The 14804-nt window shown below is 35.5% G+C and overlaps 1 protein-coding gene across 8 annotated transcripts in view; it reads left to right on the top strand.

Moving 5' to 3' along the window:
- Window positions 1-14804, top strand: part of ROBO1 (roundabout guidance receptor 1) — a 1140930-nt gene that overhangs the window by 715457 nt on the left and 410669 nt on the right. The window lies entirely within an intron of this gene.

Genomic DNA, 14804 nt, shown 5'->3' with positions numbered 1-14804 from the left:
TCGATTCTGAAGAAACTTCAGGAAATAACTCTTTCTTACGGTAGAAAGAAACTAGCCACTGCTTGGCTAGGAAAAGAGACGGCTGCAAGTATTTGAAAGAGGGTAGTTGCCTAGGAATTTTCATTGGTGATGAAAAACGGCTGAAGTTAGGATTTTTAGGATTAATTAAATAGTACTGAACCTCCATATGAAATGTTGGAAGGATGCTGCTACAACGGGAAACTTCTGACAAAAGAGTTCACTTTGTATCTCTACTTACAAATGGTTTTCTTACACTCCCAAAGAAACTTTTACTGTGGGTGAACTAAGCCATGATTCAACTTTTCTTCCTTTCCTTTTGGTAGATTCTGGTTTCAATCAGGGATCCGGTTTCAGGCTGTGAAACACACACACACACACACATGCAAAATGCATCTGGGGGAATTTTTATAGTTGCATACTGATCTTCAAGTTGCATTAGGGCCTGTAAATTATACAGTCACTCAATTTGCATAATTATGAAACAGCTTTGAAGGTTATCGTGAGCTTTTTTTGGTCTATGATTCTATTTATTTATTTTTGAGACAGAGTCTCAAGCTGTTGCCCTAGGTCGAGTGCCATGGGGTCATAGCTCTAGCAATCTGCAACTCTTGGGTTCAAGCAATCCTCTTGCCTCATTTTTTCTATTTTAGTAGAGACAGGGTCTTGCTTTTTGCTCAGGCTGGTCTCAAACTCGTGAGCTCAAGCCATCGATCCTCCTTGGCCTCCCAGAGGGCTAGGATTACAGGTGTGAGCTACCATGCCCAGCCTCTTCTTATGTTTTGACTAAAAATTTTACTTTACTTTATTAAATAAGGAAAGGAAAAAATAATGTACATCGACTCGGTGATAGTAAAAAAAAACTCTAAAAGAATTTTAACCCATGGGATGTGCTTTCTGACTGAAAGTTGCAAGGAACATTGGTAACTAAACTAAATTTGAAAGCCATTAAATTGTTATTCCTTTGAAGAAAACAGAAACACATTTCAACCTCAGGTATCTCATTGAGTATATCCCAGTGGATGGAAGAGTGGACATAATCAACTCTCTGTAGCTGTCTCCCCTCATGTCCAGCTTCTCCTTCCTATAATGCAGCTTTGCATATCTGAGTGATTGTATGGCCCCATAACTTCCCATCCCAGCCATGGATGCAAATCAGAAAAATTGAGATCTGATCTCTCTATTTGTCTCTCTTTGCTGTGTCTCCCCCTAGTTTAATTTACAGCTTCAGATACCTTTGAGATTTTTGTTGATTCACCTCCTGGTTAAAGTTTATTCACGTGTGTAAAGTGAAGTGTCATGGTGATAAATGACTGGAGGGGCAGATTACTGAAGATAGGGGGATTAATGGTCATTAGTCACTGCTTGAGCCAAGTTTGTATATGTTGGAACATTTTATCATGGCCGTAGATTAAAGATAGGGTCACACTAATAGGGCCTGAATGAAAGCTGGTCTTGTCAGTGTGCAGACTCTGTCTTCACTTAGAGAAGTGTCTGGGAGTGCACTGCCCTATCATATTTAATAAGTTGATTAGCAGTTGATATCCGAGGGTTGTAATTTGAATGGATATGAGATATTTCTGGTATCAATTTTTTTCTAATTTAATTTTACATTTACGCTACTGGTGATTTATATAAACTAAAATGTTTCCTATAGGTGTGCTTATCCTACTTTGTTTGCCAGATTCCAGGACAGAGGTGTCTTTGTGAACTTCTCTCTCATATTTAACCTGAAGCTTTTTTTATTCCTCTGATAACTTTTACTCATGCTGGGAAGCCAAATTATTAGGCTGAGCTCATGAGTGTTCTGTTCCAAAGCAATGCTATCAATTTGAAGAAAACTTTACAGAACTCAACTAAGTAACTAGTAACTTGGGTGTGCTCAAGACACCTGGTTAGGGAATGAATGAAGTTCTTGAAAGATTGTGTTTCATGTTTTGCCTCAAGCCTAAGATCACAGCCTATCACTTGTTAATGGAGTGTATTTAAGAGAAAGGTGGTGAGCTTAAATAAATCAAAGCGTACTGGGGGGGACGGAGTTACCTTCAGCATGATTTAACCTGTAAAAATTTTATTAGTTGTCAGTTCTTTTTTTTTTCCTTTTCCTTTCTTTCTTTTATTTAATTTGCTGCCAACTTAAAAAAGTCCTGTAGTTTTCTTCAAACGGATTATTAACTCCATTTTGGTGTGTCGATGACATACTTAATGTTGAGGATTGTGTTTAAGAGTATTTCCTTTTTGTACTCTTTTATTTATTAATCTAATGCTACAACAAAACTTTATATTCTATGAAACTGAGATTTGGAAAAATTAGGTCTTTCTTTAGAAATTCCTTATAAAGTGTATTTCTTTGATTAGTTTGCCTTTTTTTCCCCCCTTTGGACACCTAGAGGTTTGGTAGTGGTTGGGAGTGAAGGATATGAAGGGATTCAGAAGGCATAGCCCTGAATAAACATACCTTGTGATCTCTCATGAACTGATTCTAAGCACTTTTTTCTTCAGAGATTTCCTCTTCTGAAATCCATTAGCTAAAACCTGCTTTTAAGTGAAAATGTAATTAAATTTCAGTTCAAACTTATAGTGAGATCTGAATTTCAAACAAAGTGGAAGTTTACTGGTGTACTTTCTCTCTCTCTTTTTTTTTTTTTTAGTGGTGAGGGGAGTGATTTTTCTCCTGGGAAGAAGAGCTCTATTTTTTAATTAATAGATGAGTTGCACAATTTGCGCCAATTGTTATGTCTGGGTCCCTGGCATGCCTCCTCCCCAACTACCACACTTTTTCTCTTTCTTCCTTCTTCCTGTCAACTCTCTTTTTGGCAATATTCAAAGATAATTTCAAAAAATTCTCACTAGTTTCTTTATAACTTTTATGGCTTTTAAATACACATACCTGAGTTCTGTGATAGACAGTGGAACATCTGTAGTTCACCACCCGCCTACCTTGACCACCTCAAGTTGACCTAACTTTCATGGACGGTACGTATACCACATGCTTATATCAGTACAGGAGGCCTGGTTCCCTACACTGACCACCAGTGTATGTTGACCAGTTTGTGACCAGACCTTGGGTTGTCAACTTCTAGAGGTTCTACTATATTTTTAAATATTTTTATTTCCTGATAGCAGGCCCTCTCAAATATAGACTTTTTTGAGATAGTTGCCTAGGCTGGTCTCTAACTCTTGACCTCAAATGATCCTCCCACCTTAGTTTACCTAGTTGTTGAATTGCCAGGACCAAGCAACTTTCCCTGACCACATAAGATATTTATGATTAAAATGTCTTAGACAGAAAGTTTTTTCTTAGCTTTTGCTATGAGAAATGAAATATTCCTGTGTGAGTTAAAGTGTGGCAAAATGCTAAATTTCAAACTAACAATGACAGTTATTTATTTCTTCAGTTTTATATTGACTAGATGTCTTCAGTTTTATATTGACCAGATAATCTGTAATTTGGGGAATAAGAATAAGATGGAAAAGAAACTTAGGATAGAAGTTTCTCAATGAAAATTATAAATCGTTGAGTCTTCGAGTCTTCATTTGCTATCACCTGTGTTAATAAGAGATGCTAAAATAATACTTATGCTAGTTTCTGACTCTTCTAGAACTATAAACAAAAATATGCACTATGCTGCAAGCTTGATTTCTTATGGGAAAATATAAGGAAAGCAAAGTTATCATTCAATTTAAAAGTAGGCCTAAGGTAATTTGTAGAATATATTAGGATATTTGTGAATAAGAAAGGTGTAAAAAAGGTCAGAGAGAAAAAGGAAGAAAGAGAAAGAAAGAACAGAAAAGACAAAACGAAAGAAAAGAAACCAGGAGTAGAAGCAGGAGTCTGGAAAAGCAAATTAGAAACTGAGTTTCAGAATTAAGCTATTTTAAAAATATAGGCAAAGGTCGAGTGGAAGTACACAGAGGAATCAGATCTAAGTGCACCCTCTGACCACACAGAGCACAAGAGAAGTCAATCTGAAAATTGGATTTCTAAAAATTTGAAAGTTGTTATACTTTAACAACTATATAAAGTACTTGTAATTTTGCATTTTTAAAGCAAAAAGCAATTTGAAACACGTTTAAACATTTAATTAATAGAATAGTTTTTAAAAAGCTATGTTTAAGCTGGGCGTTGTGGTGGGCACCTGTACTCCGAGCTAACTCAGGGAGCTGAGACAAGAGAATCACTTGAGCCCAAGAGTTTGAGGTTGCTGTGAGCTATGATACTACAGTGCTCTACCAAAGGCAACAAAGTGAGACTGGCTCAGAAAAAAAAAAAAATGCTATGTTTAATAAGGAATTAGAATATTGACTGCTTCAATGTGTATAGAGGAGTGAAATGCAAAATAGTTTCTGTAACTATATTAACACTTTTACTTACAGGAGACCAGTAAACCAGTAAAGTGAAAGAAAGAAAGAATTGAAAGATGAGATCATGTTCAAGTACTAGAGTATGATAAGAAACTTTATAACAATGGGTACTATTGCTATGAAACTGTAACTATTGCTTTCTGAACTTCACCATTATTTTATTTAGTGTTTGTAAAAATGCTGCATCATGGGTACTGTGACTTCTAAAGTATTACTTTTTCTAGCTGTGGAACTACATCATAGAGAAGTTAGAGATATGAACAAGCAGGGATTTTTTTTTTTTTTTTTTTTTCTGAGACAGTCTCACTTTATGGCCCTAGAGTGAGTGCCATTACATCATCATAGCTTACAGTAACCTCAAACTCTTGGGCTCAAGTGATCCTTATGCCTCAGCTTCCTAAGCAGCTGGGACTAAAGGTACCTGCCACAACTCCAGGCTAATTTCTCTATTTTAGTAGATACAGAATCTCACTCTTGCTCAGGCTGGTCTAGAACTCTTAATTGCTCAAGCAATCGTCCCACCTTAGCCTCCCAGAGTGCTAGGATTATGGGCATGAGCCACTGTGCTGGCCCACAAAACTCTTTAAATCTATGTGTGCTTTCCTATGTGAAGGAGAAAAATAATTTAAATAAGAAAGATTAATGATCCAATCACTTTTCTTTTTTAAAAAACTTGCTCAAAAAATCTACCTAAACAAGACCATGGTTTGAACACTTGGGAGATTGGAAAGAAGGCATTATTTTTCCTGTCATTAAGAAAATGCTCTCAAATTTTTAGATCACTAGGCAAGACATTCAGTTGTTTACATCTAACTGGTTCACATTTAGCCTTGATCATGCCTGCAATTTCTGGCGTGGTTAAAAGAGGAAACTGAGTGTAATTCAAAACACTGTCTGCTGGAGATGCAGATGCTCATTGATTCCCAGTTGTATTTTGGAAGATGAATGCCATTCTCCTTGATGCACACTTGAGGAAAGGTTTTGTTCTGAATATTAAGGCAAGTAATTGGTCCTGAGAAGAGCCTGTGGAGAGACAATCATTTCCCCTGTGGTTGCTCTTACTCTCTGGGTTGGGTATGGCCTGGTGGTCATTTTGTAGTAGATGAGTCTTCTGTTTCACTGCTGTTCACAGATAACTCACTTCATGGTTGCTGATCATGGAAGAGTTAATCCTTAATACCTGGTTCATCAGCTGGTTGGAAACTGCTTATGCATAGCCAATAAAGTTGCCATCCTGGGGAGATCAAACGGCTACCTCCCTTCTTTACAATTGTGGATTAGCATAGTTCCTTTTTCTCCTTCTCCCTCCATTTTCAGACCTTTCTTTCAATCAATCTTGCTGTTGAGAAGAGGAAGAAAAAAAAGATTATCTGCAGCGTACAGGAAGATAGCTTTGATCTCCAGTTCTTTGCTTTTTCCAGTTTCTCTCTTTCTCTTTTTTTTTTTAACCATCCAAAAGGGAAGGTATCATGTTGCTTGCTTCATGGGAGAGCTCAGCCTCAATTCCCTTCAGCCAAAACAGATGGCTACAAATCTCCTTACTTCTGTGATTTTACTTGGCTCTCAAACACCTTATGACAATGTTGTTCCACACATAAAACAATATTTGGAACAGCATGACTGTGCATATCTTTCTGACTTAATTCAAATAGAGAAGAACCTCTGTGGTGTTCACAGCTGTCCATGGCTGAAAGCTGGAAAAGAATCTCTCTTTATTTTATATAAATGATGTATTTTATTTTCTGAGGAAAAGTATATAGATAGTAAACAATTATGGAAAATGTTCTGGGATTATAGATTGGATGCTATAGTCTATAGGCTTAATGCCTGTCACTTAGTTTGACACTTAAATGAAGCATTAAAAGCACCATCAATGGATACAAGCAAATGCCAACAGAGCAGTGTGGCTCTGTCTTAACTGAGAACTGAGTCTTCTTTGTGTCAAGTGATAGCTTTGTATGCAATATATAGGAATCAGTCCTTTCTGCTAATACAATGTATTTTGGGGATCTATTTTTAAAATCATGTTAGTTTTCCAGTTACTTAAAGCAAGGTCTATTAGAAAACATATTTAGGAAGCACACTGGCGATAACAGCTCACTCATGGTTACCCTTTCCCAAGATGCTCTTGATTGGATTTCAGAAAGTATCAAGTTCAAAGCATGTGTATATTCAACTCATCTGTACAGGACCTGAGAGCTGGAGACCCTTTAATCACATTCAGCTAAGAAAGGAACATAGTCTTCAGAACTTTCCCCTAGAATTGCAGTAAAACCACCATAGCTGACCACACCTCGCTGCATTGGCCACGTCCTTAAGTTGACCTGATTTTCATAGACCAGACATGCACTGCAGGTACTTAGTGGACGTCCCTTATGTTGACCACCTTCATATGTGGACCAGCTTGTTACAGTCCCTTGGGTTGTCCACTTACAGAGATTCTACTGTATTTGTGAAAAGTTCTGCTTGAGACCCAGTCTGTGTCTCCAGTTTGTATAGGTTCATCTTTTGCTGTGATGAAAAGTAAAGTTTTGAAGAGTGGTAAGTGTTTTATATGTGACCATTTAGTACTTTAAAAGTCATTTCGGGCATATTCTATCTCTTGATTTCACTTAAAATTTCAATAAGCATAACAAGAAACAGTGTTCATGTTATGTATAGTCTAAATTTGTGTACACGTAAGAAAAAAATATATCAACTTTGTAACTTCATTCCTGAATTTTCATAGACGACAGAAAGGAGGCCTGATTTCAGCTTCTCTACGCTGAAATGATTGAGCCCTTTTAAAAAATGTCATTAGCAATTCCAGGTAGAGTAAAAAAAGGAAAAAGACACTAAAGAATGAGTGTAGCAGGCCACCAATGTCTGTTTCAAGATCATTTGGCAACATGGAACGAATGTCATGCACTAACTCTCAGAATCCGATCTGCAAACATGACCTGCATGTTGTTACGTTTCCAGTTTAGCACATGATTTTCTCATTTTTCACTAATGATGGACTAACTTTTAATTTGACAAAAGAAATATATCTATTTGCAATTCCTTTCATATAAAATAAAAAGTATACTTTTTTAGTTTCACAACTTAAAAGCTGATTTTGTTTACTCAGGTTTTATTTAAAAAGCAAGTCTTCAAAAACTTCATTGAATTGGTACATGCTCATATAAGAAAATGAGTTAAAGCACATCTGTCCGTGTTACCTACACACCTCTGGGTAGCTTTAAACTACTTTAGTTGTTTGATTTAGGAAGTAATTTCAGTGTCTCCAGACCATTCATTTAGCAAGTTGTCTGAATAAAGTAAATTGGCTCATACAGGCTGTGAAAGATAAAACTCATCTGTTTTTTCCCTCATGTCTGAAGAGAAGCGAAAGTTTCCTAGCAATCTGGTATCAAACTTGGAACTACAAATTGCTTAAATTAGTGAATTTAGCAGTATATTGCCAAAATCTAAACATGGAGAAAGAAAAATAGACAAGAGACAGAGCATTCTATCTATGCAAATGAGAGAGACATGCAGTTTACAAGATCAATTCTATCAATCACCATGAATTCAGATTGAATGTGAGCATCATAAGGTAGTTTTTTTTAGATCCGGAGTGGAGAGAAAGGAATAGAAATTGATTATGTTACTTGGTCTTTTCTAGTATTATGGATCATTTAATCCCAGGAGCTCATCACTGCCTAGGAGCACGTGTGTATGTGTGTACACACACATATATCCTTTACATGACAAAAAACCCAAGTGATACCTGAAATGATGATTGATATGGTATAGGCCCATTTGTTTACACTAAACCTGAACAACTAGGAATCAATAATAGTATCTCTAATAACAGTGGAAATACTGATAAAGCCTTAAAGTTATAGAGTGTTGTCTTCAGGCAAAGTGCTAACATGTCATATCTTATTAAATACCTAAAATAACCACTCTGGGAATAAATGTGTTGCTGTTTATCAGTATGGGAAATGAGGTTCAGAAAAGTTGAGCTCTTTGACTATGGGCAGTGAGTTAGTGTAGTAAAGTGAGGCACTGAAACCAGCTTGTCTGATTCCAGAATTTTTAGTCTTCACAATTATATGGACAACATGGCATGATTCCCTTAAATAAAAATGAATGTATATGAAACAGTGTAACATATAGAGAGAGCAGGTTAAGGTTTTTTTTTGTTGTTGTTTGGTGAGGGAAATAGATTGTGCTGCTAACCCATTTTAGTTTTTTTAGGTGTTATATTTTTACGGATATTATATCTTATTGTCTGTTCTTCTGCCTGTCACATGATAACCCACAGAAAAGATTGTAGCATGATAATACACATCTTAGAACACAGAAACAGAAGTCCAGCTCCATCATGTGCTTTAGTAGAATTCAGCGCTGTTATGCTTGTGGAATACATTTGAGATAGTAAGTACCAAGTAAGTTTTGTGATAGCTCAGTGGTTTAAGTGAATGGAATTTTCCTTATATAGAAACGAGTATCTTGGAGATCTTAACTTCTATAAGGAACTGATTTTTGAATTTTCATTTTTTTTGAGCTTGAAAATAAATGGTTTTCTTAGTGATAAGATGTTATTGATAACGACAGCATACTAAGCAGAAGCTTGGTTAGAATCTGTGATTACTATTCCTTTAAAGGTATATACTTTGCTAATACCAAGTTTTATAGAAAACAAAGGAAGAATTTTGGATTAGTTAATGTATCTGCCAGTGAAACCTGCATGAATCTGTAGTATCAAGAATAGCACTGTAATCAATACTCTTTCAGAAGTAGTGTAGTTGGTTTTAGAAATGTTATTTTGCTTTTCTTACTTTTTAAAATACATGTCTCACTTTGTCTGTTTTATAATTTCTTAGGTATACTTTTCTTAGCTAAACTCAGTGGTCTTCCAAGTTATTTCCAAATATATACATGGGATTTTATATTTATATTCTTCTATTTCCATAGGTTTGTGGGTCTTTACCTAAGACTTAAATGACTATTGAAGCTCTTTCCAGTTCCTTACTCTATACCACTAATTGAAACATTATCATATCTATAATTCTCCCTTATATAAGACTTCAGTTCTTATCATTAAGATTTTTACTCTATATCTTGAAATATATTTAATAATAAATTTATTTCAGTACATCCATTGCTTTGCAGTTTCCCATTCGTTTAATGTTATTTATTATCAATGGAGCTTAATAACATTTATTCTTCAGTAAACGCCTTACTATCAATCAGGATAATAATCAAACATTATTGTTGAGCAGCTGTTAACTTTTGCTGCTATTAGGCACTTTAAAGACTGTTTGAGACATACGTGATAATATGTAGGAGCTTTTTTTTTTTGTGCAGTTTTTGGCCAGGGCTGGGTTTGAGCCCGCCACCTCCGGCATATGGGGCCAGCGCCCTACTCCTTTGAGCCACAGGTTGTATACATATAGACCACAGATGAATATTGAATTGGATTAGTGAATTGTTGGCACTGTATGAACTAAGGATGTTTTTAAATGATGAAAGAAGGAGGAATTGCATTTGGAGAACTGGTAGGTCAGGGGATTTACTTAGTCAGGAAAATCTTCCTGGAATAAGCAGGGCTCCAGATAGTGTTGAAAGAAATAATGGAGATAATTTGTTGGGTTAGGGGAAGTATTTTAGAGGTACAGCCAGGAGTGGTGATCCGAAAAGCTGACATAATCTCCTTGAAGAGGTAGACTTCACACCTGTAAATTATTACAGAATTTTACTTACGACATGGTTATATTGTAGAGGGCATTATTTAGTGATCTTGTTGATGCTTTCATTCACTGAACAGGCAACAAAATAGAAAAAAAATGCTTATTTTTATATCATTAAGAAATTTATGGTAAATGATTGATTGCTATAGAGGTTATGTAGTAGAGGTATGCATGATTACTTGGTAAGCCTATGTTCAGACCGTAAATAGTAGCACATACGTTAATTAGCTTAATTTAGCCATTCCACATGTATTCATATTTCAGAACATCATGTTGTACACAATACTTGTATTCAATTTTTGTCAATTAAAATAATAAGAACTTTTTAAAAAAAATTTAAAAAGAGAAAAAGTGATGGCAAATGAATATAAATTTGATGACCTAATTCTTGAAGACATTTTTGGCATTTTCTCTGAGAGCACAGATAGCAGTGTACACATAAGTAGAGTTAGATATAATGTTGTATGTTAATAATGTTATTATTCTTAACCTATCATTTGGATAGTAATAGTACCTTAGCATATCAGCTACCTCTCTGTGCTTCTACCCTACTGCATTCCTTTCTGTGTTAGGAATTATCTTCTAGCATAGATGTTTACAATTGTTATAAAAATGTTCTGCATCAGGCAGCGCCTATGGCTCAAAGGAGTAGGGCGCCAGCCCCATATGCCAGAGGTGGCGGGTTCAAACCCAGCCCCGGCCAAAAAAAAAAACAAAAAACTGCAAAAAAACCCAACCCCCCCCAAAAAAAAAACAAAACAAAAAAATTCTCCATATTAAGCTGAAATACAACTTCAAATCCTATCCTTCTGGCCTTGATTTTACTCTCTAAAATACCTGAAATAAATCTTGTATATTTCTAATACGAAACTGACTATTTTGAAGGTAGTTAATGTGTTCTTACTAAACTTGATATTCTGCAAATACAAGACTCCTATTTTCTTCCAATTTTTCTCATTTGATGAATACTCCTTTACTTTGGTTGTGTCATTTTTGTTGTTTCTGCTTTTAAAATCTATTTGTCAGTGCTTTCCAAAGTGTGACATCAAGTTTGAGGAATCTACCTCTTTTTAGTTCACTTTAACTGTCTTGTAGCCTTTTAATAAACCTTTCATTTTTCTCTAAATTTCTCTGGGTATCCTCAGATGAAATGATTTTCTTGATGAGGAGACTGAAATGTATTAAGAAGCTAGATCCATCTATTTTCACTTTTATCTCCCAGTGAAATATCAAAGAACTGTCCTTTCTGATCTAAAGTCACAATGCTTGGCAGAGAAGATAAACAAAATAGATTTTGTGAGATTGTATTTTTCTCCTGAAAATGTTTTATAATGGCTGAAAACAGAAATACTTATATAGACCTATATTAGAGAGCAAATACCCATGTTAGGGCCAAGGAGTGGTTGGCTGGATCTTTCCAGGGAGGAAAATGGCCCCAATGTAGACAAAATTTCAGATGGATTCTCAGATTTTTCAAGAGAAGAGATTTTTTTCATATTTTTACATATAAGCTCCCTAGTGAATGATGCCCCATGATCATATCAATGTACACAGCTATGATTTAATAAAAATAAATAAATAAAAAGAAAAAAAGTAAATTAATAATAAGCACTCCTACTAACTATAGTCCACAGAGAACCATCTTTTGGCTGTCTTATCACATCATTCATCCCATGAAGATTGGCTTATATGTTGCTGCTTATTCCTATTCCAAATACATCAGTATTTCCTCGCTTTTTATAATCTTCATTGTTTTAGTGCGTTTTACTTTTCTGGTGTTTGCACTTCTTCATTGCGTTATTACTAGTTAAATGTTTACATAATGGCTTATTTATTTAACCAAAAGCTCCTGTCTTTTTTGGGAGCTATTTACATTTTACAAATTGTGTTTGTTGAGCCAGGAAAAGTGATCAGTTTTACTGTTTATGTTTATTCTTTTGTCCTAAAAGCTAACAAACAAAGAAAACAAAACCACAGCCCTTTGATGAGCCAAGAGTCCCTGGTGAACTGAATAAATAAATATATTCTTGAATAAGAAAAGAAATTGTCAACACTGTCTAAAGGTTTACTGATTGCTATTAAGAGAAGCACCACTGTGTTGCATATGAATTACACATTAAGAAAATGCATTAAGGAAATTTGAAGAGATAAAAATAAAGAAAATTAAGGCTGTGGCTAAATTGCAAAGAAGCCTTTGTCTTGGGTAGGAATTTACTGCAAGTTTCTCTCTAAAATCTAGTGCCCCTGTATTTGTTTGATTATTTAATATCATTAGCTATTCGATAGAAATATCAACAGGAGAGATGCTTAATCTAAAGGGTCAGTATTTATTACCAATTGAATACTAACAAGAAATGGAAATAAAGCATCTTTGAAATAATTTGTCAGTGAAAAATGTTATTTAATTTGCAAAGTATTGATTTACACACAACTTTTAAGAGGATGTATAGCATTTCTACAAGAAATCTTGTGCATAATTCATAAATGTTTCTAAAATAACATTTGGAGGATTTCTTTAGGCAAACATAGAAATAGTATAATTTGCTTAGGGGGTCAAGATACACTGCAAAACTAAATTTATGAAAAAGCCTTTAACTCTTATTTTCTCCCCAAGAAAACCTTGGTAATTTCTTGCTAAATCTAAATAAAATATTCCTGGATGTGGACATTTTTATTTTTCATCATGTTCCATTGTAAAATGCATGGAATTTTTTTGTGTGTTTGAACGGCTCATCCTGTTGGAATAATATGGCAGAGTCCCATTGGGGATTATTAGGAGCATCACTCATGTAAGACATGTACTGGGGCAACCCTCCTCATGCTAAATTCTAGAACTGCAGCTCACGAATAATGTGCGATGCTCACAGCCATGAGGCTGGGGAGAACGTCTGGGAGGGAGAAGGTCAAGGCACAGGCAGAAAAGAGGTCAGGAGCAGTAATGTGCCCTGAGCGAGGAGAACAGATTCATTTGAAGCTGGAAAGCTTCATTCTCCATGGAAGGCATGCTTAAAGACAAGCATTATGTGATGCTGTGACAAAATATAATAGCTCACCAATAATAATGAATTCTTCATCATCTGAAAGGAAAGCCACGATACCCACATTTATTTGGAAATGATTTCTACAGTTGATAACTGTAGGCTTTAAAAAATGTGTATTAAGAATGTATTAGCTAATTAGCCTACGGTCTTTATCCTTATTGTTGCTGGGATCATAACTCAGGTTCGTTTCACCCTATCCCCCTACATACCTATCAGGACCCTTTCTTATTTGTGAACCATAGAGATGTTATGTTTCATTTATTTTCATATGAGTACCTTGTTTCTCTGGATGTATTAGAATTATTGATTGGCTTATATTGTACAACTACCTAATTAGGAAACCAACTTTAGCTAGCTGAATACCCTCTTACCCCTCTAACTTGCCTAAATGCTGCTTTATTTGGGAATCCTTTGCCTATTTTCCAGGGCTGTCCAACCTCTTTTTCTCTGCCACACGCTGGAAGAAGAATTGTCTTGGGCCACACATTAAATGGGCACACACTACAGCAAGTTAATGAGCAAAAAATATATAAATAAATAAATAAAATAAAGGTCTATACATAATTTTTGTAATATCTGACACCACAGTAAGACTTCTTTAAATCTTTAAATCAATCTTTAAATAATCTTTAAATAATCTGCATGTGGACAGTGGGTCACAGGGTGGATAACCTTGCTAGACCCACCCTCCCTCCCCTCCCTCTCCCCCTTCCCCCATCATGTTTACATGGATGGAGCTGGAACATATTCTTCTTAGTAAGGTATCTCAAGAATGGAAGAAAAAGTACCCAATGTACTCAGCCCTACTATGAAACTAATTTATGGCTTTCACATGAATGCTATGACCCAGTTATAACCTTCTTTCCTTCTTTTCTCTTTCTTTCTTTATTCTTCTTCTTCTTTTTCTTTTCTTTTTTTTTTTTTTGACAGTCTCACTCTGTCACCCTGGGTAGGGTGCTCACAACAACCTTAAACTTTTGGGCTCAAGCAATCCTCTTGCCTCAGTTTTTCTGATTTTTTTTTTTTTTTTTTTTTAAGTAGAGACGGGATCTCTCTCTTGCTCAAGCTGGTCTTGAACCCCTGAGCTCAAGCAATGCACCCGCCTCTACTTCCTGGAGTGCTAGGATTACTAGACCCTTCCCTGTCTTTTTCTCTTTCCTGTTTCCATTCCAATTATTCCTGTTTGGCTTAATGAATCAAATTAATGTGTCTCCTCCTCCGGAAAGCCATAGCTGTCCCATCCCAGTGTAGACTTTATGTACTTTTGTTTCCCTAGCACCTCTATAGACTATCCTTGCCTGCAGTCATGCTGTATTGCATATATTTACTTTGAGTAAAGTAAAAGGTCCGTATCTAATTAATTAGAGCACATACTTTATTCAGTGAATTAATAAGTGTGTTGGGGAATAAAATTGGATCATGAGTTTTTTGACTTTTCTTTGATGGGAGCTATAGAAGAGATTAATATTCCCACTGGTTAGTGAGTAAAATTTTACCCTTTTAGAAACAGAAAATTGAACAAATGGAAAGAAGAAATACCCAAATTGTCAACTATCACAAACGTGCATTCTAGTGTTGAAAAAGGTTAAAACTTGTAGAATAATTTGTGGTAGAGATGTTGTATAGCACCAAATTCAGAAGTAATTTATAAATGAGGGCA

Source organism: Nycticebus coucang, chromosome 16 (genome assembly GCF_027406575.1).
Source record: "Nycticebus coucang isolate mNycCou1 chromosome 16, mNycCou1.pri, whole genome shotgun sequence".
In the NCBI taxonomy this organism is placed as follows: Eukaryota; Metazoa; Chordata; class Mammalia; order Primates; family Lorisidae; genus Nycticebus; species Nycticebus coucang.
This window is presented reverse-complemented; position numbering and strand designations above follow the sequence as displayed.